Genomic DNA, 21,767 nt, shown 5'->3' with positions numbered 1-21,767 from the left:
TTTTAACATGTGTATTTTCCTGTATGTATATAAGCATACAATTAAAACAAGAGTTAGATTCTGGTGGGGAAATATCCAAACTTGCTGATTGGCATCACAAAGATGTTCTTTAGCCAAATTACTTACCCTCTACTCTGTTTCCTGAAACTCGGGTCCATAGGCCTGCGACCTTTTATCACAAGGGATTCTTTGCACAAGTGGGCAGTCTGGGCTCCTTCTTGTTCTCTGCCAATCTTAGTTTTTGAGACTCTGACATTGACACAGATATGGATATTTCAGCTTCAGAAACATTCCATTCTTTGATACATTTAAGAATTGAAATTAAGAAAATATTCATGATTCTGACCTTTCAATCTAGAACAGTGGTTCTCAACCTTCCTAATGCTGTAACATTTTAATACAGTTCCTCATGTTGTGGTGACCCCCACAAAAATTATTTTTGTTGCTACTTCATAGCTGTAATTTTCCTACTGTTATGAATTGTAATATAAATATTTGATATGTAGGAGACCCCCAAAGGGGTCGCGACCCACAGGTTGAGAACTGCTGCTCTAGAATCTTCCTTGATGTTGTTCTTTTCCACACTGTTTCCATTTCTCCAGTCATTTCAAAGATGAACAATGAACATTTGATGGTTTAAAAATTTCCTTCCCATACTTACCTGGCAGGGGAGATACCATGTCACGAAGGTGGTTTTCCCAGGGCGAGGCTTATCCATTGCACTCCGGATGTGCTGACCTCTGCGATTTCCCCAAATGTGGGAAACTCGACTGCATAATTTGTGGTAGTGGGGGACTGTATTCGTGCTTTCCCCTGACATAAAAAAGAAAAAAATATTTCCTTCCCATACAACACCTCATTAAATGTCCTTATTATTCTGTATAGTAAATGTCATGATTCACACTTTCCCAATTAAGACATTAATGTTCTGGCACTGAGAACCAGAGAAGCTCTAGGAGGGTGAGCTGATCCAGTGCCGCCATGCTCAATGGGGCTCATTATTTATCATGGATTCAAAGATATCTGTAGATGACCCCATCCCAGAGGTTATGAGAGATACAAAGATACACGGGAACACATCAATTCATGTCCTTCATGCTCCAGGAGTGACTTCTGGAGCCTTCCCAGGCACTATTTTCTCTCCTTAGAAGACTCTTCCTAATTCCTCTAATCTCTTCTTGACCTCTGCACACTCCGTGAGAGGAGTCTCGGGTCCATATTAACAACTGTGCTCTCTGTCACTAGCACATTGGTGTATGCTCAGTTCGAATCTGTCTCACAATTGAAACTGGTCTGCTGGGGTGCTGCCTCTCACCTCCCCGTAGTAATTACAATTCCTTGCTGCCTTTGTAATTACAGCCCCACCTTTCTCACTCTTGGAGTTCTTCCTACTGTTTCTGCTTCTGACTCTGAAATAAACTCTCAAAAAAATAGACACAGTTGTTCTCAAGAGTCTTTCCCCATGACAATTTATATGGAAATTCTGCCTTGGCCCACTCTTAGCCCAAAATAAGAAGAGTCAATCAGAGACACCCCTGGCAACTAAACATAAAGCCTATTGGAATTAACCAGTTTAAAAGAAAAAAATTCAGTTTCTGACTTTTCCGACTAAGTTTAGTCGAATCATAAATTGTATCCTGTTTATAAGTTCAGAGATTCAACTACATTATTTAATAATTAACATTCATAATATTTATGACAATGTTAGAATAAAATCATTGCTTCCAAAATGAGTAAAATATAATTTTAAAAGGTTTCATGGAAGGAAGTATCATAACTCCATTATGATTCTCACGTTGTTACATAAGTATGAGAAATAGTATGTACATTTTTAAACCCATGAAACATCATCATCTTCATAATCTTCTATTCAAACAGTTGCACGTCTGTAGTGTGAGCATAGCACAAGTGTTTGACAAATGTTTTTAAAATGAGTGAGTACTGATATTTGACAGGAACTTGGTGGCATTCAAAGCCATTATTTAATTTGAACCTCATCATAACCCAGTGAGTTAGGTTGAGGAGAGCTCACCACCAACTCTTACTTAAAAACTAAAAAAAGAAAAACAAAAACAAAAAGAAAGAAACAGCATGATCTGGAGGGATTAATTAATTTGTCCAAGTTCACATACAGCTAGTGAGTGTGGCAGGGCTGCTTTTCACACCCAAATCTTGTGACTCCAAGTCCCAAAGCTATTCTGGTTTCACTTTCAAACTTAAATTTATGTGTAGTGGAAGGACCAGGAATTCCTTAACATTTTCAATAGCACTCAATATATTTCCCAAATATCAAAATGAAATTGGTCCAATTTTATTAAAACAAGAGAATCATAAATTTAAACAGACATTGACACCATTAAAACAAGTTTAGGACTTGAAAATAATTGAATCATTTATCTTAAGACTAAAACAAAATGAAAGCACAGTGTGTGAGGAACAAAAGCAGGCTCGCTGTCAGGGAGCTGTCAGGATGCCTTAGTACCAATGAGTGAATAATTATCACAAGAGGAAAGAAAAAATAAACCATAATTAAGCCATGCTTCTAATAGTGTCCGTCCAGGGATAACTGTTTGTCTTGATTGCATTCTGATAGTAATACTCTACACACAGTATAAAACCTTCTATTTTCATTTTTATTAGTTATATTTGATCCATGCTTTTTAAAATCCATGCCGTTAATTAACAAATGTGTTTTGCACTTAGTAAACCTTTAGATTTTTGTGTAGGACACTATAAACACTTTTAAGTAACCACTGACTCATTATTTAATAAGAACAACAGGCCATTGTTTATTCATTTGGCCAAACAATTAATAAACATTTAACAGCTTCGAAGTAATTAGAGCTGTTCAGAAAAACAAAGCAACTTCAGGAATTCCATGTTGCTGGAATCCTCTTGCTCAGGCTGTTCATGGTGATAAAGACAAAATTTCTGCATTAAGTGGTACAATAGGCTTCTTTTACTGTTAATTTTTAAAAACTTGGTAACTGTTCCAACTTCAAGAACTGCATCACTTAGCTTACAATTATTTTCCAGGTATACTAATATAATCCTAGCATAGTATAAAAACAAATAATCAGTAAAGGGGAAGGAGAGAACTATTTTGGGCAGCACCTGTGGCTCAAGGAGTAGGGCTCCAGCTCATATGCCAGAGGTGGTGGGTTCAAAACCAGCCCCGGCCAAAAAAAAAAAACTTCTAGAACAGCGGTTCTCAATCTGTGGGTCGTGACACTTTTGTAACAATGAAAATACATCTCGGCATTAGGAAGGTTGAGAACCTCTGTTCTAGAAGTATTCTTCACCTGGTGCATTTTATAGATGTGGCCAAAAAAAAAATCCAAAGACCAAAAAGACAGCCCGAGTGATGTGAACAGCTTCACAGTATCCTGGAGATGGGTGTCTGCAGAGGAAAGCTTATGGGTTGTAGGGCAGGAAGTTGGAAAAATTTGGTGGGGGAGGGGGTGGGTCCCATTTTACCTGTCCCTATACTTCCCTGCGAAGTAGAATGAACCTCCCTCCTGAACCCCTGGAGGGTTTTACCCCAGTGGCATCCCACTGCATGTCGTGACAAAATCTGAAGCCTTGACCTTGATCTTTGAGGCCCTACATGATCTGGTCTTTGCCCCTTGCAGTCACATTTTCCCTGATCACTTTACTCTTACAGGATGGACACCTTCCGAGCCTTTCCACGCGTTGAGCACTTCCAATTCAGAATTCCTTCAAATGATGCTTCTTGTGCCTGAAATGCTTTCTCTCTCCCCTTTTCCCTGGCTAACTCCTAATCACGTAACAGATTCCATCTTAATATCCCACCTATATTAAACTATACTCACAATTCTTTTATATAAAATCTGGTATTTTCCCTCATAGGATTTATAACAACCCCTTCTGCTTTGGTTTCTGTAGAGTCTTTTCACATGTAGGTAAATGGGTTAGTATATGTCCATGTGTATATTTTATATCTTTCTCCATTGAGGAACCAGATACACTTGGCACCCAGGTCTTGGTTTCAGACACCATTCTTCAATAAAAGGAATCAGAGATTTTTGGATAAATGACTTATTCTAGGGCTGGGGAGGGAAAGCCAAGGTGACCCTGTAGCGTCCTGAAGTGACAGAAAGCAAGGAAGGGATTATAAAAATGGGGACCCGTGGAAAGGACATGGCAGTCAACCTGAAAAAGCTCTCAATGGCCAAAAGTGGAACAATTTAGACAACAAAATAAATGGCAGTATCAGAATATAATATAAAAAATGAAAAAAAATGAAATAAACACCTATACATTTATTGTGATAAAAATTATTGAATACCTGGCTTATTGTACCCTCAATGAATCCCCAACAATAAAAAAAAGAAAAAAAAAGATTGAATAATAAATACGTCAATGAGAAAGGACATATATTTCTTGCAAAATTCCAAATGATGAATGTAGTTACTCTCTCCTCCAGTACGTAGAACTTACTTCCCTCCCTTTGAGTGTGGACTGGGCTTTGTACGCACTTCGAAGAGGATATGAAAAGGGTAAAACGTAACTTTACAGCACAGACATCTGCTGTACATCACCTTAACTAAATACCACCAGCGCTAAGGCATAGTTATAGCCTGTATCCTCGATGTGATGAGTTAAGGGCATTTCACCTCTGCGTTATTAATTCAACACATCCATAGCTCCAGTCTCATTGCGTGAACATATCAGACAAAGCCAAACTGAGAGGGTTTCTACAAAACACCTAAACAATACCTTCCAAAAGTGACAAGGGTCGTCTGAGAAAATGTCACAGATTGCAGGAGACATGATGATTCAGTGCAACCTGGTATCCTGGTTGGATCCTGGAACAAGAAAACGACATCAGCAGAAAAATCAGTGAAATTTTATTAGAGCTTGTAGTCTAGTTAACAACACTAAGCCGATGCTAACTTCTCAGTACTGAAAATACTGCATGGGTTGTGAGTTGTCAGCGGAGCAATGGGAAGGCTGTAAGGAACTCCCTGTACTGTTTCACAATTCTTCTGTAAGACTACAATTATTGCAAAATCAAATATGAAAAAATATTCTCCCACTCAATTGTAACTCCCTTAGCAGGGATGATCTCTATAGTTGCTCCTACTGTTTATCCATTTTTAGAGCAGTGATGTACAGTGGATTAAACTTGGATTTCTGGAACATGGATGCATCCTTGGCGCCTGGTCTTGCCACTTATAAACTAGAAAGTTACTAGAAGGTTTCTTTAAGAACTTCGATTCATAGTGTTTTTTTACATATGGTTGTTGTAAGAGTTAGAGGGCTTCCTATATGTAAAACACATTCAGCAAAGCAAGGTTAGTTACTACTGGTATCCCATGTAACATGCCCTTGTTGAATGAGTGGGTGACTGAGCCAAGGTTTTTGCTGAGAGTGAATCAGGATTCAATCCAAGTGAGAAAGAGAAACTATTTGAAGAAAAGGTTCAGGATGTGGAGTAGAATGTTTACAATGGAAAAGAGGTGCCATGAGGCGTGGTTGCTGGGTTGGCACAGGCATGGCAGGGACACGAGCATCAATCGGGAGTGTAAGCAGGAGCACCTGCTATAGGAGTGTGCAGGGAGTGCTGCGGCTGGAGCGGGAGTGCAGGCTGACAAGGAGGAGTGCTCCGTCTGTCCTGGGGGAGCTGGCTCTTCCCCTTCCCCACTCTGCTCTGTCTTTCAGGGGTGTCCCCTGCAGGCTGCACATGTGGCCCGTGGGAGGCTGTGGTGCATGACTGCAGGGAGGAGAGCCGGAGGACTTTCCGCCTGCCCACTCTGTCCTGGGCAGCAACTCAGCAGCAGCTACATCTTCTCCATGAACAGCCCCGCCATGGCTCCAGTTTCTCCCAGGGGCCCGTAACTCCACCTGATGCCCATCCCTGTAGCCTAGGTCCCCATGGTCTCCTCCGTCCCCATCCCTGTAACCCAGGTGCCCGTGGTCTCCTCCGGCGATGATTCTTGGGTCGCTTCATTGCCCCTTGCTTGGCTCTGCTTGTAACTCCCAGTTTTGAAATCCCCCTTATGAACACTCAGCTGGCTGCTATTTCCTGGTCAGATTCTGATGGAAACAAAAGGCATGATAGAATTTTATTGTCCAGACCAACTGAAATGCAAGGGCTGAGGCTTCCCGGGCCGCCATACACACGCACGATGCTGGCTGTTTTCCTGATTGCTTGCTGCATGGTCCATGTAAACTGGCCTGGGCTTTGGGATATTGCAAAGTTTAGAAGGATGAGGTGCCAGTGACAGCCCATTCCAGCTGACATTAAGCATCATTGCCTTCTGGAGACTCCTAGACAGAGCTGAACCAGATATGACTGAAAAGTCTGGTGGGCGGAGGAGGAGGTTTTAGAATTCCAGAGACACAACCGCCAGACCCAGTGTCAGATACCTTTGGGCTTAAGTGACTGAAGAGCTTCTCCCACCTCAGGGCGTCCAGGCTATTCCTGCCCCTTCAACACACTTAGTACGCTCCTGCTGGGTCCCTACAGAGCGATGCTGCCTTCCTGGGCCTTTTGTCCTGGCATTATTTAGACCTCTACCCCTCACTTGAGTCCTTGCTTTCTGTCCTCCATCTGGGCTCCACACCTCGCATCCTTGCTCACATGGTCATTTGGGAAAACAATCTGGCCTTAATGCCCATTCCAGGCATCATCCCAGCAGCTGGTCCCCAGCATATCAGGCCTCCTCCTCAGTGACAAAGCACTCCAGTTCCACAGCCTCACTTAAGACCAAACCAGGGCCCTCCTTTTTCTGTTTTATTTTACCCTTAAAATTAGGAGATCAGGCTGGGCACAGTGGCTCACGCCTGTAATCCTAACACTTTGGGAGGCCCTGGTGGGAGTGTTGCTTGAGAACAGTGGAGTTCAAGAACATCCTGAACAACATAGCAAGACCACATCTCTACAAAAACAGAAAACTTAGCTGGGCTTGGTGGCATGAACCTATAGCGTCAACCCCAGCTACTCAGGAGGCTGAGGCAGAATGATTACTTCAGCCCAGGAGTTTGAGGTTGCTGTGAGCTATGATTATGCCACTGCACTCCAGGACTCTGGCCTGGTAACAGAGCAAGACATTGTCTAAGAAAGAAAAAGAAGGAAAGGAAAGGGAAGGGAAGAAGAAAAAGAAACAGGAGATCAAATGAAAGGATGGGAGAGCTGATGATGAGGTGACCATATAGGCCAGATTATAGTAAAAAGTGTTAGAGACGAGGGGTTAGGCAGGTATCAAATGCAGAGGGGGGCGTGGGACTGGCAGCATTAAGGCTACATATGGCCTTCTAGGTCTTTAAGTGCAGCCTTTTGTCTGAACCCAAACTTTACAGAACAAATCCTTTTATTATTAAAAGGGGTACAGCAGAGAAATATGAAGCTTTTGTTTGCCCCCTTTGGAGCTTCAAAAAGAACGATCTTGAAATCAGAAGGCTGCAGGTCCCCCACCCCTCAGGGTTACAGAAATATCCTTGCCTGTCTAGGGACAGTGGTAGTGACAAGGAGTCAGTAGGGCTTTTAGAGAAGGGGGGCTTCACTTTTCCAGTTTCCACCAACTTTCTCCCTCAATTCTTTGATCTACACTGTTCACATTTTCTTACTTTTACGGAAAGGTCTTTGCAAAAGCAGCTTTCTGACAAGCCACATGGGTTCGCCTTTCCACCACACCGAGTTCCCTCAGCACTTCCTATGCTGGAATTCTAGATTCTCCAGTGGAAGAAGTATTTTACATCTATCAAATTTTGTTAACAGCACTGACAATTTATGCTTTATTTTAAAACATTAAAATCAGGTAATAGTTTTTAACAACTGATAATCATTTGCAACACACTCACAATACAATTACAGTAATGTGTGCCTGCTATGCCTCTCCTGTGAAAATAATCCTGGCTGTGTCTATGCCCCCGGAGGTGGCTCTCTGCTGAAGAATAATAAAAATATTGGTCACCACAGGCTGATCCTGAGCAGTTATCTGCACACCCCACACAGAAGTCTCTTCTGAGCTAAGAATCAGGAAGAGACCCGATCTGAGATCGGGCATGATGACCATGGAGGGTTTTGCACTTGTGCAGACCTTGTGTGGGTATCAGCTTCAGTATTTACTGGCTCCGTGACTACTGGTCATTTATGTAACTTCTTTGTACTCCAGTTTATTCATATGCAGAAGTAAAGGTAATAGTACATTCCTTATAGCATCTTTTTGGTTATTGTTTTTTGATTTGTTTTTATTTTTTTTTGTTGCCCTCAGTAGAGTGCTATGGTGTCATAGCTCACAGCAACCTCAAACTCTTGGGCTCAAGTGATCCTCTTGTCTCAGCCTCCAGGGCAGCTGGGATTACAGGCATTTGCCACCACACCCAGTTTTTCTATTTTTAGTAGAGATGGGGTCTCGGTTTGCTCATGCTGGTCCTGAGATCAGCAATCCACCTGCCTTGGCCTCCCAGGTGCTAGGATTACAGGTGTGCACCACCACGCCCAGCCTTTATAAAGTCTTTCAGATAACTAAATACGTAATACAATCCAAGGCGGCATGTGCGACATTCTGTGACTTGTTATGGTTGGCGCTGATGTTTTCAGGTATATTTCCTGAAGGATGTTTTCTTTCATTTCCACTCCATGAAGCCTCCTCCCAGAGACAGCATGAGGTGAAAGCCAAGGTCGCATTGCTGTGCTGCTTCAGTGCCAGCTTCACTTAAGAATCCCTGGGGGAAGCTTCTCAAATTTACCAATGACAGGTCACTGCCCAGAGCCATTCAGTCAGAATCTCCCGCAGTGGAGCCCAATCCTACCAGGTGATCCTTATACATAACTAGGGGTGAGAATCCCCAGGTTAGAAGCACCATGGATCTGAACTTGAACAATAGCTATTATGGTCCTTTGAGCTCCTCAAAGTTGAGAAGACTTTCTTCTATTTCTTCTCTCTGGTGAGGAACACGGATTTCTCTAAAAGAGACAATTAGATGTATAGTTTGATATCACACTAGATTTAGATGCAGAATGGAAGGATTTGGCTGAATATATGATTTGATGGTCAGTATGTTGCAGAGGTATTCAGTGAGTGAGTATGAATGTGTTCATTATTTAGGGAACACTCGTGGATGTTTATATGTACATATATAATATGCATATAGATATCACACATTTACATTATTCTTTTATATTTATATATATATAAATATAAATCCATTGAAGTCATTGACTTTTTTTTTGGTATTTTTAGTCCTTCATTTATTCTCCATTAATTAATGCATATTTGTACAGCCAACAAATGCATTAAGAAACTACTATGCAACTAACAAGGTCCAATGCTCAGGCATTTAAGAAATCAAAAATACACAGTTAATGTTGTTTTAGGAATCACAAATAACAAGACAAGAGTGAAAATGTAAGACTATAAAGAATGAAAGGAATAAGACTCCAGGCATCTCTGGCTGGTGGGATCTGCCTATAATCATCCCTTTGAGGATACAGGGAGTCAGCAAGGGACTTCTGGACCCCAAGAGGAGGACAAAACAGTGGAAAACAGGCAAGTGGTTGTGTGTGTCTGATCGACCTAATCCTGCCGGCAGCCATCAGTATAAGCAACAGTGAGACTGCAAACCGGAAAGGCATTACCTATGAACTGTTTCGGTGTTTTTGGACTTGGCACTCAGTTGAACTGCCTTTGGGAAGAGCTTGAACAGGAGTGCGGAGAACTATGGGCATTGTCTAGGGCCCCAGACTGAGCCGCTGAGCCGGACAGAGCTAATAGTGTTCAGCTGTGGACCACAGGGAGCCATTGTGAGAGAACTGCCCTGGCAAGCTCTGCCCTCAGGGTCGCAGAGCAAGGATTGGGCAGGAGCTAGTAACCTAGTGACTGAGCAGCCTAAAGGCGGGGACTGAGCTGCCTTACAGCCTTAACCCTCAGGGGCAGAGTGAGACCAGTTTTGGCACACTGGAGTCTCGGGCTGTTGCCCTGGGTAGAATGCCGTGGCATCACAGCTCATAGCAACCTCAAACTCCTGGGCTTAGTGCCACCCAGACATCCATAGAGCTGTACTGCGATCCCTGACTCATGACCTGCGCCCGCAGGGTCTCCGCATGCCCTGACCAGGAACTGCGGGAGCCGCACAACCCTGCATCCTCCCTCCTGTAACCTCCCTGCCTCCAACTGGCCCTCTTGTCTAGCCAGGGACTCTGGTAGCTGCGTGCCCTCCGGAGTCCTCCCTGCCTCTGTGCAGAGCCCTTCTCCTGGCAAGAGACTGCAGGAGACTTGGCCTCTCTGTGCCACAGTCACTGGGTGCCAGGCACTCCCAGAACCGTGCACACCACCTCCTGCCCTGTTGTGATGCAGGTGTGTCACACTACGGAGCTGCTTCCACAACCAGAACTCCCTGGCTGGGGCAGCCCAAGAGGAACTACACAGGGCCACTCCCTACAAAGATCCAGCAAAAATAGAGTGATCCCGCTGGGGTCTAATCTTGGAGAGACACCTCCCCAACTCTGAGGACAGCCAGAGGCAATGGTGAAAAACAATCATGAGGCAAAATCAACATAAAAGCTCTGGCAATATAAATAGTCAGAGTAGATCAACTCCCCCAAAGATCAATGGGGTAGACACAGCACAAGATTCCATGCACAAACAAATAGCTGAGATGTCAGAAATCGAATTCAGAATCTGGATAGCAAATAAGATCGAATTAGAATTCCAAGCAGTAACCCAAAAGATATCTCAAGAATTTATAAAGACCAAATGATCAAAGATTTTGACACATTGAGACAAGAAGTTGCAGCCCTCAAAGATCTGAGAAACACAGTAGAATCCCTCAGTAAGAGAATGGAGCAAGCAGAAGAAAGGATTTATGACATTTAAGACAAAGCTTTTGAATGCTCTCAAACTCTCAAAGAAGAAGAGAAATGGAGGTTAAAAACAGATCACTCTCTCAGAGAGCTCTGGGATAATGAGAAGAAAACCAATACTCATCTTATAGGGATCCCCGAAAGCGACAAAGTGGCTTCAAAAGGCACAGAGTCTATTCTCCATGAGATGATGAAGGAGAACTTTCCAGACATGCCAAGAGATTCTGAAATTCAGGTAGCAGACGGTTTCAGAACTCCAGCGCAACTCAACCCAAATAAGACATCCCCCAGACACATCATAATCAACTTCACTAAAGTTAATATGAAGGAGAAAATTCTGAAAGCAGCCAGACAAAAGAAAACCATCACCTACAAGGGCATGAATATTAGAATAACTGCAGATCTTTCTGCTGAAATCTTTCAAGCTAGAAGAGGATGGTCATCGACTTTTAATCTCCCAAAACAAAATAACTTTCAACCCAGGATCCTGTACCCAGCTAAACTGAGTTTCATTTATGACGGAGAAATTAAATACTTCAATGACATTCACATGTTGAAGAAATCTGCCATAACTAAACCAGCTCTCCAGGATACTCTCAGACCTATCCTCCATAAAGACCAGCATAATCCTCCACCACAAAAGTAAACCCACCCAGAAAATTTTGATCAAATTCCAACTTCCACAGTCGCAAAAGGATTAAAAATGTCCACCGGACTCTTGAAAGGCTTATCAATATTCTAAATTAATGTGAATGGTTTAAACGGTCCTCTAAAGAGGCACAAGTTGGCTGACTGGATACAAAAACTCAAGCCAGATATCTACTGCATACAAGAATCACATCTTACATTAAAAGACAAATATAGACTCAAGGTGAAGGGATGGTCATCTATACTCCAGGCAAATGGAAAGCAGAAAAAAGCAGGCATTGCAATCCTATTCGCAGATGCAATAGACTTTAAGCCAACCAAAATAAGGAGGATAAGGATGGATACTTCATATTTGTTAAAGGTAATACTCAATATGATGATATTTCAATTATTAATATTTATGCACCCAACCAGAATGCACCTCAATTTATAAGAGAAACTCTAACAGACATGAGCAACTTGATTTCCTCCAGTTCCATAGTAATTGGAGATTTTAACACCCCTTTAGCAGTGCTGGATAGATCCTCCAAAAAGAAGCTAAGCAAAGAAATTTTAGATTTAAACTTAACCATTCAACATCTGGACTTAACAGACATCTACAGAACATTTCATCCCAACAAAACTGAATACACATTCTTCTCATTAGAGCAGAATTAAATGAAATTGAAAACAAAAGAATTATACAACAGATCAATAAATCCAAAAGTTGGTTTTTTGAAAAATCAATAAAATAGATAAACGATTGGCCAACCTAACCAGGAAAAAAAGAGTAAAATCTCTAATTTCATCAATCAGAAATGGTAACGATGAAATAACAACACACCCCTCAGAAATTCAAAAAATCCTTAACAAATACTACAAAAAACCCTACTCTCAGAAATATGAAAATCTGAAAGAAATAGACCAATACCTGGAAGTATGCCACCTACCAAGACTTAGCCAGAATGAAGTGGAAATGTTGAACAGGCCTATGTCAAGTTCTGAAATAGCATCAACTATACAAAATCTCCCAAAAATGAAAAGCCTAGGACCAGATGGTTTTACATCAGAATTCTACCATAACTTTAAAGATGAACTAGTACCTATATTACTAAACCTCTTCCAAAATATAGAAAAAGAAGGAATATTACCCAGCACATTCTACGAAGCAAACATCACCTTGATCCCCAAACCAGGGAAAGACCCAACAAGAAAAGAAAATTATAGACCAATATCACTAATGAATGTTGATGCTAAAATACTCAATAAGATCCTAATGACAGAATCTTCCAACAACACATAAAAAAAATTATACAACAATGACCAAGTGGGATTTATCCCAGGGTCTCAAGGCTGGTTCAATATACGTAAATCTATAAATGTAATTCAGCACATAAACAAACTAAAAAATAAGGACCATATGATTCTTTCAATTGATGCCGAAAAACTTTTTGATAATATCCAGCATCCCTTCATGATCAGAACACTTAAGAAAATTGGTATAGAAGGGACATTTCGTAAACTAATAGAGGCCATCTACAGCAAACTCACAGCCAATATCGTATTGAATGGAGTTAAACTGAAATCATTTCCACTTAGATCAGGAACCAGGCAAGGTTGCCCATTGTCTCCATTGCTTTTTAACATTGTAATAGAAGTTTTAGCCATTGCAATTAGGGAAGAAAAGGCGATCAAGGGTATCCACATAGGGTCAGAAGAGATCAAACTTTCACTCTTAGCATATTATATGATCGTATATCTGGAAAACATTAGGGATTCTACTACAAAACTTTTAGAAGTGATCAAGGAATACAGCAATGTCTCAGTCTACAAAATCAACACCCATAAATCTGTAGCCTTTATATATACCAACAATAACCAAGCCGAAAAAACAGTCAAGGGCTCACTTCCTTTCACAGTAGTGCCAAAGAAAATGAAATATTTGGGAGTATACCTAACAAAGGACATGAAAGATCTCTACAAAGAGAACGATGAAACTTTAAGAAAAGAAATAGCTGAAGATGTTAACAAATGGAAAAACATACCATGCTCATGGCTGGGAAGAATCAACATTGTTAAAATGTCCATACTACCCAAAGCAATATATAATTTTAATGCAATTCCTATTAAAGCTCCATTGTCATATTTTAAGGATCTTGAAAAAATAATACTTTGTTTTATATGGAATCAGAATAAACCTCGAATAGCCAAAACATTACTCAGCAATAAAAACACAGCAGGAAGAATCATGCTACCAGACCTGAGACTGTACTATAAATCGATAATGATCAACACAGCATGGTATTGGTACAAAAACAGAGAAGTAGATATGAATCCAGCTACTTACCATTATTTGATCTTTGACAAGCCGATTAAAAACATTCAGTGGGGAAAAGATTCCCTATTTAACAAATGGTGCTGGGTTAACTGGCTGGCAACCTGTAGAAGATTGGAACTGGACCCACACCTTTCACCATTAACTAAGATAGACTCTCACTGGATAAAAGATTTAAACTTAAGACATGAAACTATAAAAATACTTGAAGAAAGTGCAGGGAAAACTCTTGAAGGAATCGGCCTAAGTGAATATTTTATGAGGAGGATTCCCCAGGCAATTGAAGCAGTATCAAAAATACACTACTGGGACCTGATCAAACTAAAAAGCTTCTGCACACCCAAAAACATAGTAAGTAAAGCAAGCAGACAGCCCTCAGAATGGGAGAAATATTTGCAGGTTATACCTCCAATAAAGGTCTAATAACCAGAATCCACAGAGAACTCAAATGTATTAGCAAGAAAAGAACATGTGATCCCATCTCAGGGTGGACAAGTGACTTGAAGAGAAATTTCTCTAAAGAAGACAGACACATGATCTACAAACACATGAAAAAAAGCTCATCATCCTTAATCATCAGAGAAATGCAAATCAAAACTACTTTGAGATATCACCTAACCCCAGTAAGAGTAGCCCACACAACAAAATCCCCAAACCAGAGATGTTGGTGTGGATGTGGAGAAAAGGGCACACTTCAACACTGCTGGTGGGAATGCACACTAATACGCTCCTTCTGGAAGGATGTTTGGAGAATACTTAGAGACCTAAAAATAGACCTGCCATTCGATCCTATAATTCCTTTACTAGGTTTATAGCCAGAAGACCAAAATTCACAATATAACAAAGACATCTGTACCAGAATGTTTATTGCAGCCCAATTCATAATTGCTAAGTCATGGAAGAAGCCCAAGTGCCCATCGATCCATGAATGGATTAATAAATTGTGGTACATGTATACCATGGAATATTATGCAGCCTTAAAGAAAGATGGAGACTTTACCTCTTTCATGTTTACATGGATGGAGCTGGAACATATTCTTCTTAGCAAAGTATCTCAGGAATGGAAGAAAAAGTATCCAATGTACTCAGCCCTACTATGAAGCTAAATTATAGCTTTCACATGAAGGCTATAACCCAACTATAGCACAAGACTATGAGGAAAGGGCCAAGGAAGGGGAAGGGAGGGGGGAGGTTATGGTAGAGGGAGAGTAATGGATGGGGCCACACCTACTGTGCATCTTAGAATGGGTAGAGGTGAAACTTACTAAAGGCAGAATACAAATGTCTATATACAATAACTAAGAAAATGCCATGAAGGCTACGTTGAACAGTTTGATGAGAATATTTCAGATTGTATATGAAACCAGCACATTGTACCACATGATTGCACTAATGTACACAGTTATGATTTAACAATAAAAAAAAAATCCTACACAATCATGAATTTCTACCAAGAAATTATATCCCTCTGATTGACATTTTATTTGGGGAGCAAGCTATTTTGATAAGCACTGAATAGACAATAACAATATTGACTCCAAAGCCATATTTGACCAATTTTCCCACAGTGGAAACATTCTCAAGGTATCTTTACTTTATGGCAGTTTGAATGCTTTTCCCTGGCATCCCCCTCAGAAAATAACAAAACAATAATTCAACCTAACTAGAATTCCAGAAAATAATTTGGAGTTGAAAATAAATTTTGCTCTTGTGAAGTGAAAAAAAAAGTAAAATAAAATAAAGAATGAAAGGATACCCATTTTTCTCCTGTTTAGATTATTTCATGTTATTATTTTGTTTTTTAGTCTTTTTGTTTTTCATATGTCTATGCTTAATTTTTATTTTTTGATTAGATCATAACTGTGTACAATACTGCATTTATGGGGTACAATGTGCTCATTTTATACACAATTTGGAATGCTTACATCAAACTGGTTGACATAGCCTTCCCGTCCCTTATTTAATTGTTGCGTTAAGACATTTATACTCTATTCTTTTTTTTAATATGGGTTTTTTAATGCTTTTTTTTTTGCAGTTTTTGGCCGGGGCTGGGTTTGAACCTGCCACCTCTGGTATATGGGGCCTGTGCGTTACTCCTTTGAGCCACAGGTGCTGCCCATATACTCTATTCTTAATATATTTGACCCTTGCAATTTGCAGAATAGGTGGGGTCCCACCGATTACCCTCCCTCCACCCGGCCACCCTGCCCCCTCCCCTTTCCCTCCTCTTCTCTTCTTCTTCTGGGCTATAATTGTGTTTCGTCATTGGTATGAAACTGTGGGTGATTATACTTTGGTTTCATAATAGTACTGAGTACAGTGGATGCCTTTTTTTGTGGCAAAAATTGCCCTATTTTTAGCCAGAGGAAAACCCTTTAAGTTCACTTGGTGTTATTTTAACACGACCTGATACTCTGCGGTAGCTCCTTTGCTCCCACTTACTGTGAGATGCCCCAGGCTTATCGTGCACGTTTCTGGTCCTCAGTGTGACACCAGCAATTTCTACTGAGATCCTAGATTTTTGGTATTAGACACTAAAATCTTTACTGTATTGACTCGTCTCCTCTGTGAAAAAAGCTAACAATGCTACAAAAAAAAAAAGGACACCAATTTTTCTATACAAATCACAGAATATAAAGCATTTTAAATGAATTTTTTTCATCCCTTTGATTTTAAGCTAAAAATCTTGGGCCCTAGAGACATTAACATTTGCTTTATAAAAAATACATCTTAATATATTTCTCAAAATGTGAATACTAATGTTATTACTGAATACTACGGAAGATTTGTGACCTTAGTTACATCCCATGAGGTATGAGCAGATAAAAACGCACTTCTCAAAGCTGAAACAGTGATTCTCTTTGTGGTTACACCACAACTTAGTAGTACAAGTTTAACTAGACCTTTAAGAACGAAAAGTAGCCAGACAGGAACTTCCTGGCTACCTTCCTACCCTACAGGGAAGGTAAATTTGACCTCACAGGGTTGAGGGCTGTGAACACAGGAAAATGGAATTATTTCAGGAGTATATCACTGCAAATTCAGGCTGATCTATAAACATGCTAAAGACACAGAAAAGAACAAAGAACAAACAGAGAAAATTGATAGAGAATTGAAAGGGCACTTGGATAATCTAATTCACAAGTGTCTTCTTCTGTAGGAATAAAAATTTAGTATGTTGGCATGGTCATTAATTATGATGCCAGCTTTATTTCTGAGTCTCCGTCTGCTTCAAATCATATATGCATTTCAAAGTTATGACAAATTAGAATTCCCAAGGTGGTGCCCTTTATCTGTCTGGTTAACATCTGATGCCCTGAAAGCTACTAGAAGGAGCTTCCCCACAGCCCTGCTGTTTCTTCTATACTTATGGGGATGGCAGTGGCTGCACTGACCACTGGGGACCCTAGGGACTTGGTTCTCAGTACTGCCCAAGCCCACACCCCGATGCCAGAGCAGTGGCTGGCACAGCACAGGCTGCAGGCCACGTCACCAATGCCCTGTGCTTCTAAATGAGGCTTTACTGGCACACAGCCTTGCCGTTCATTCACTTCTTGTTTGTGTCTGCTTTCCTGTTAAAATGGCAGATTTGAGCAGTAGTGACAGAGATTGTGTGACAGCAAAGCCAAAAATATTTACCATCTGGCTCTTTACAGAAAGTTTGCTGAGTCCTGCTCTATAGCAGTACAGCTGTGTGTAGAGTCCAGAGACCAGGAACACAGCCCCCAGCAGTGAGGCCTCAGGCGTTCCAGGCCATTTCAGGAGCCAGAAGGGAAACTAGCATCACCCTTCTAACTTCCCCTTCCCCTTCCTTCCTTTTTATTTCTCTTCCCTTTCTTTTTCTTTCTTTCCTTCTCTCTCTCTCCCCCCTTCCTTCCTTCCTTTCTTTCTTTTTCTTTTTCTCTCTCTCTCTCCCCCTCCCTCTCTCCATCCCAACCAACTTCCTTCCTTCCTTCCTTCCTTCTTTCCTTTCTTTCTTTCGTTTTGCTTTTTTCTCTCAGTCACAGGACACCACCACCATAAAGTTCAAATGAGGCACCATCTCTCATCAGTAATATTTTAAAATCCCCAGTTGCAGCTCAATCCAAGTTATCTTTGTCACTTATAGTAGGTAGTTTAGTGCCACTTAGCAGCGCACTCCCTTGAGCATGTTATCTGATGTCTTGGAACCGCAGTTTCCTCATCTATAGAACAAGGATATTATTTACTCTTAGCGCTGTCCAGATGAAGCAAGATAGTCAAAGATCCTGGAACGTAATTGCACTTTAGAGAGGTGATTGTTATTACTGTTGCTGTTAATGAGTATAAGATAATGGTTAAAAACTTCACAATTCAGTGATCCTGGGCAAGTTATTGAAGCTCTGTGCTTTCTTTTCTCATGTAGAGATGATGATAGTGCTGACTGTGTAAGTTTGCTGAGAAGGTGAAGTGGGAGACACACTCAGGCCACAGCCTGCCTGTGGTGAGCACTTGTCTAACCCTAGCTGCTGTTATTACTAGTCATTCTTATTGCGACATTTACTGTCATATTCTTGAAAACTAAGGTTGTGAGTAAAGTACAGTATGAGAGACAATAATGTTTTAAAACATTGAAGCATTTTTTTTTTTTTTTTTTTTTTGCAGTTTTTGACCGGGGCTGAGTTTGAACCCGCCACCTCCGGCATATGGGGCTGGCGCCCTACTCCTTTGAGCCACAGGTGCAGGTGCTGCCCAAGACAAGTTTTTTTTTTTAACAAAAGCAAAAGTGTTGTTTGGAAAGTAAACTAAAAAGGAGCTAAAAGGGTAACACACTGATACCTCATTCTACTTAAAGTTAGTTATAAAGTTTTTTTTTTTTAATACTTCCTTACCAACTCAATCACCTTAGAACAGAGTCAACACTGTATTTATTTCCTGTAGATTTTATAACCTCTCAGAATTTCCCTTTAAGTCTCTCTTCTAAAAGAACAGGTGATATCAAGGCCAAATACATGTTCCTGGTATAAATAGCAGGAAGTCTATGAAATGTTTGTTGTAAAAGGTACAGGATTGAAACATATGCTTGAATACACCAAAGCACAATATGTTCTCCAGCTCTCTGTAGCACCTATGTAGAACAGTCAAGCCATATGTTTCAGAAATGATACTTTAAAAATTACTATGTAGATTTCAAAAGAGGAAAATGCACATTTGCACAAAAATTAAACATGTTTGCTGCTAAAATAACTCAATTTTTGGGAAGGTCTCTTCAAATCCTTTTAAATTGTAACAAGTTTTTATCTTGTAGCATATGCAGAAACTTTTTACAAAACTACTAAAGTAAATAAATGAAAAATCTTAGAAGTGTATTGTCAAAAGAATATTAAAATCTCTGTACAATATTGAACTTTAAATCAGCACAACTTTAACGCAACTAATGAAATTTGTTAGAAGCTCCACATGTCGGGCGGCGCCTGTGGCTCAGTCTGTAAAGCGCCGGCCCCATATACCGAGGGTGGCGGGTTCAAACCTGGCCCCGGCCAAACTGCAACCAAAAAATAGCCAGGCGTTATGGCGGGCGCCTGTAGTCCCAGCTACTCGGGAGGCTGAGGCAAGAGAATCGCTTAAGCCCAGGAGTTGGAGGTTGCTGTGAGCTGTGTGATACCATGGCACTCTACCGGGGGCCATAATGTGAGACTCTGTCTCTAAAAAAAAAAGAAGCTCCACATGTCACAACAGAGATAATGTTAGCTATATAATAATTTGTTATTCGCTTGACATCAAGGAAAGAGCTATTTTAGCTAAAGACCTAAGCTGCTGAGATTGTATCTGTATGTGTGTGTAGTTTAGGGTTAGGGTGTGTACATGGAGGGGAGGTAGGTAGGGGAGGTGAGATCCACAGCCTGCTGTGTATGACTAGGCAGTTTCTCCCCTGGAACAAACGTGTGCAGTAGACAGGAGGAAGAGTTAAAAGCTAAAATAGATGGAAATACTGAATTTTAAAACATGACAAAGAAATGCACAATTGTATTATTTGTTAATATTTGACACACGCTATCCTGATTGTTTAACTCATGGTGCTTCAAGAGCTACAATTTAATTTAACCTAAAGGAGAATAATTTAATTCAAACTTCTTATAATAAAAATTTCCAAGGAGAGGTCTTTTTTGAACCTATTTTGAATGATCAGTTTGGACATCGATAGTTAGCAACATCATTTGTAAGACAATAATTAATATGGTAGTAAATATCATTTTGTTTCTGTAATTAGGTAAAAGAATCAAATTTCATTTATAATAGCCTTTAACATTTTTTTCGGAATAAATCTTGTTCACAGATAACATGAAAGAAAAACATCCAAGTCAGGTGAAAACATTATAAACTCCCAGTTACTGAGGGCCCAAACTACAGTGGCGATTCCGAGGTACGTGCAGTAGAACACTCTGCGGGGGGCGCAGCACCGCCCCTTTCTCTCCAGGACGGTCACAGTGCACGTGAGCGTATTATATGATTATTTTAAGATGTTCTGTAATGACAAACCTGTTTAACCCAATGTTTCCCAAATTTACTTGACCAGGGCTCTTTTCTCAAGTGAAACCTATTAATATACTACTGACTGCCACACAATGGCCATTGTTCCCTCTCTTTTTCTAATCGGATCGAGATTTCACTGGAACAGCAATGCTGAGGAATGCATCAGGAGTTCTCTAAGCTGGTCTTGGTCATCCCTAGTGGCAAGCCTGCAGACTGCATTGCAGAATCTGCCTGAGACCAGGGGGCCTAAGAAAAATGCTGGGAGGCTCTTCCTTGACTTAAAAAAAAAAAAAAATGGCATTGAGAAGGTTTTCATGCATTGGGTGCTGTTATGTGGAAGTAAGGTGCCTCTGGAGACGGCAGTGGCTTGCAGTCAGATAATCAGAAGCCAGTGGCTCGCCAACCCGGACCAGAGAGTGGAACAATAAAAAGCTCTTGGAGCAGTGCTTGTGGCTCAAAGGAGTAGGTTGCTGGCCCCATATGCCACAGGTGGTTCAAACCCAGTCTTGGCCAGAAACTGCAAAAAAGAAAAAGAAAGAAAAAGAAAAAGGAAGAAAAAAGAAAAGAAAAGAAAAAGAAAAGCTCTTGACTTTTTGATGGAATGATTGAATCCACAGGTCAACTCCATGACTGTGTGTCCCTATATTTCTTATTGAGGAAATAACTATTTTTATCATATTAATTTAACAGTCAGGTGGGTTTTTATCTCTTGCACCTAAACACTATTTCCACTGATAAACATTCTCTCAGGAAACCCTGGCATAGGATCGCAGAGTGTTCTCCTGATTTTCTGTGAGACTGAGAGTTCCATACATGCAACTTTATGAAGGGAGCGCAATGGGGTTGCTCAGAACTGGGGCAGGAGGGACTCACTTAGCAGCAAGTCTCCCCCGGGCAAGGCTCAGCCAGCTGTTCTGGTCATGGCAAGTTTAGCCCTCATGTGGGCCAGTGCGGAGCTAACAGTATGAACTATATTTGTTAGGATAGATCATGCTGAGATGAGAAACAAACTTAAAATGTCAGTGTTTTCACCATAAAAAGGGCCTATGTCTCACTCAAGCTACATGTTCCGTGTGGGTTGGCTGAGGACTCTGCTCACTCTGAAAAGGAAGGCTGAGGCCAATCCCCGTCTGGAACCCTGCTGGTTGCTCTGAGGACTCTCACAGGGACAGTCAGAGACCTGATCCAGAAATAGCCCCAGTCATTTCTCACAGCTCATCAAACAGAACTGGTCACCAGCTCTCTCAGCCTCAATCAAGGAGGCTGAGGATGGAAACTGTCATCCACGTGGCGGGGCAGGAATCAGCCAGACGACGTCTTCAGGAGCCGCCACTCACACCATAGTGACTGGCAGAGCAGCGTTAGTTTCTAGCCTGCAGTTATTGCTGACGGCCCTAGAATTCTTTCTGGGAGGTCTGTCTGGACTACGGAAGGCCCAGGGTGGTGGCTGGAGCATGACAGGGAACTGGATTTGGCCCCTGA

The 21,767-nt window shown here is 41.0% G+C and overlaps 1 non-coding gene across 1 annotated transcript; it reads left to right on the top strand.

Moving 5' to 3' along the window:
* Window positions 1-653: 653 nt before the first annotated feature.
* LOC128575722 (U1 spliceosomal RNA) lies at window positions 654-816 on the top strand. The gene has a single exon (XR_008377132.1). It is a non-coding gene; the product is annotated as a U1 spliceosomal RNA (small nuclear RNA).
* The last annotated feature ends 20,951 nt before the right edge of the window (window positions 817-21,767 follow it).

Source organism: Nycticebus coucang, chromosome 22 (assembly GCF_027406575.1).
Source record: "Nycticebus coucang isolate mNycCou1 chromosome 22, mNycCou1.pri, whole genome shotgun sequence".
NCBI lineage: Eukaryota > Metazoa > Chordata > Mammalia > Primates > Lorisidae > Nycticebus > Nycticebus coucang.
This window is presented reverse-complemented; position numbering and strand designations above follow the sequence as displayed.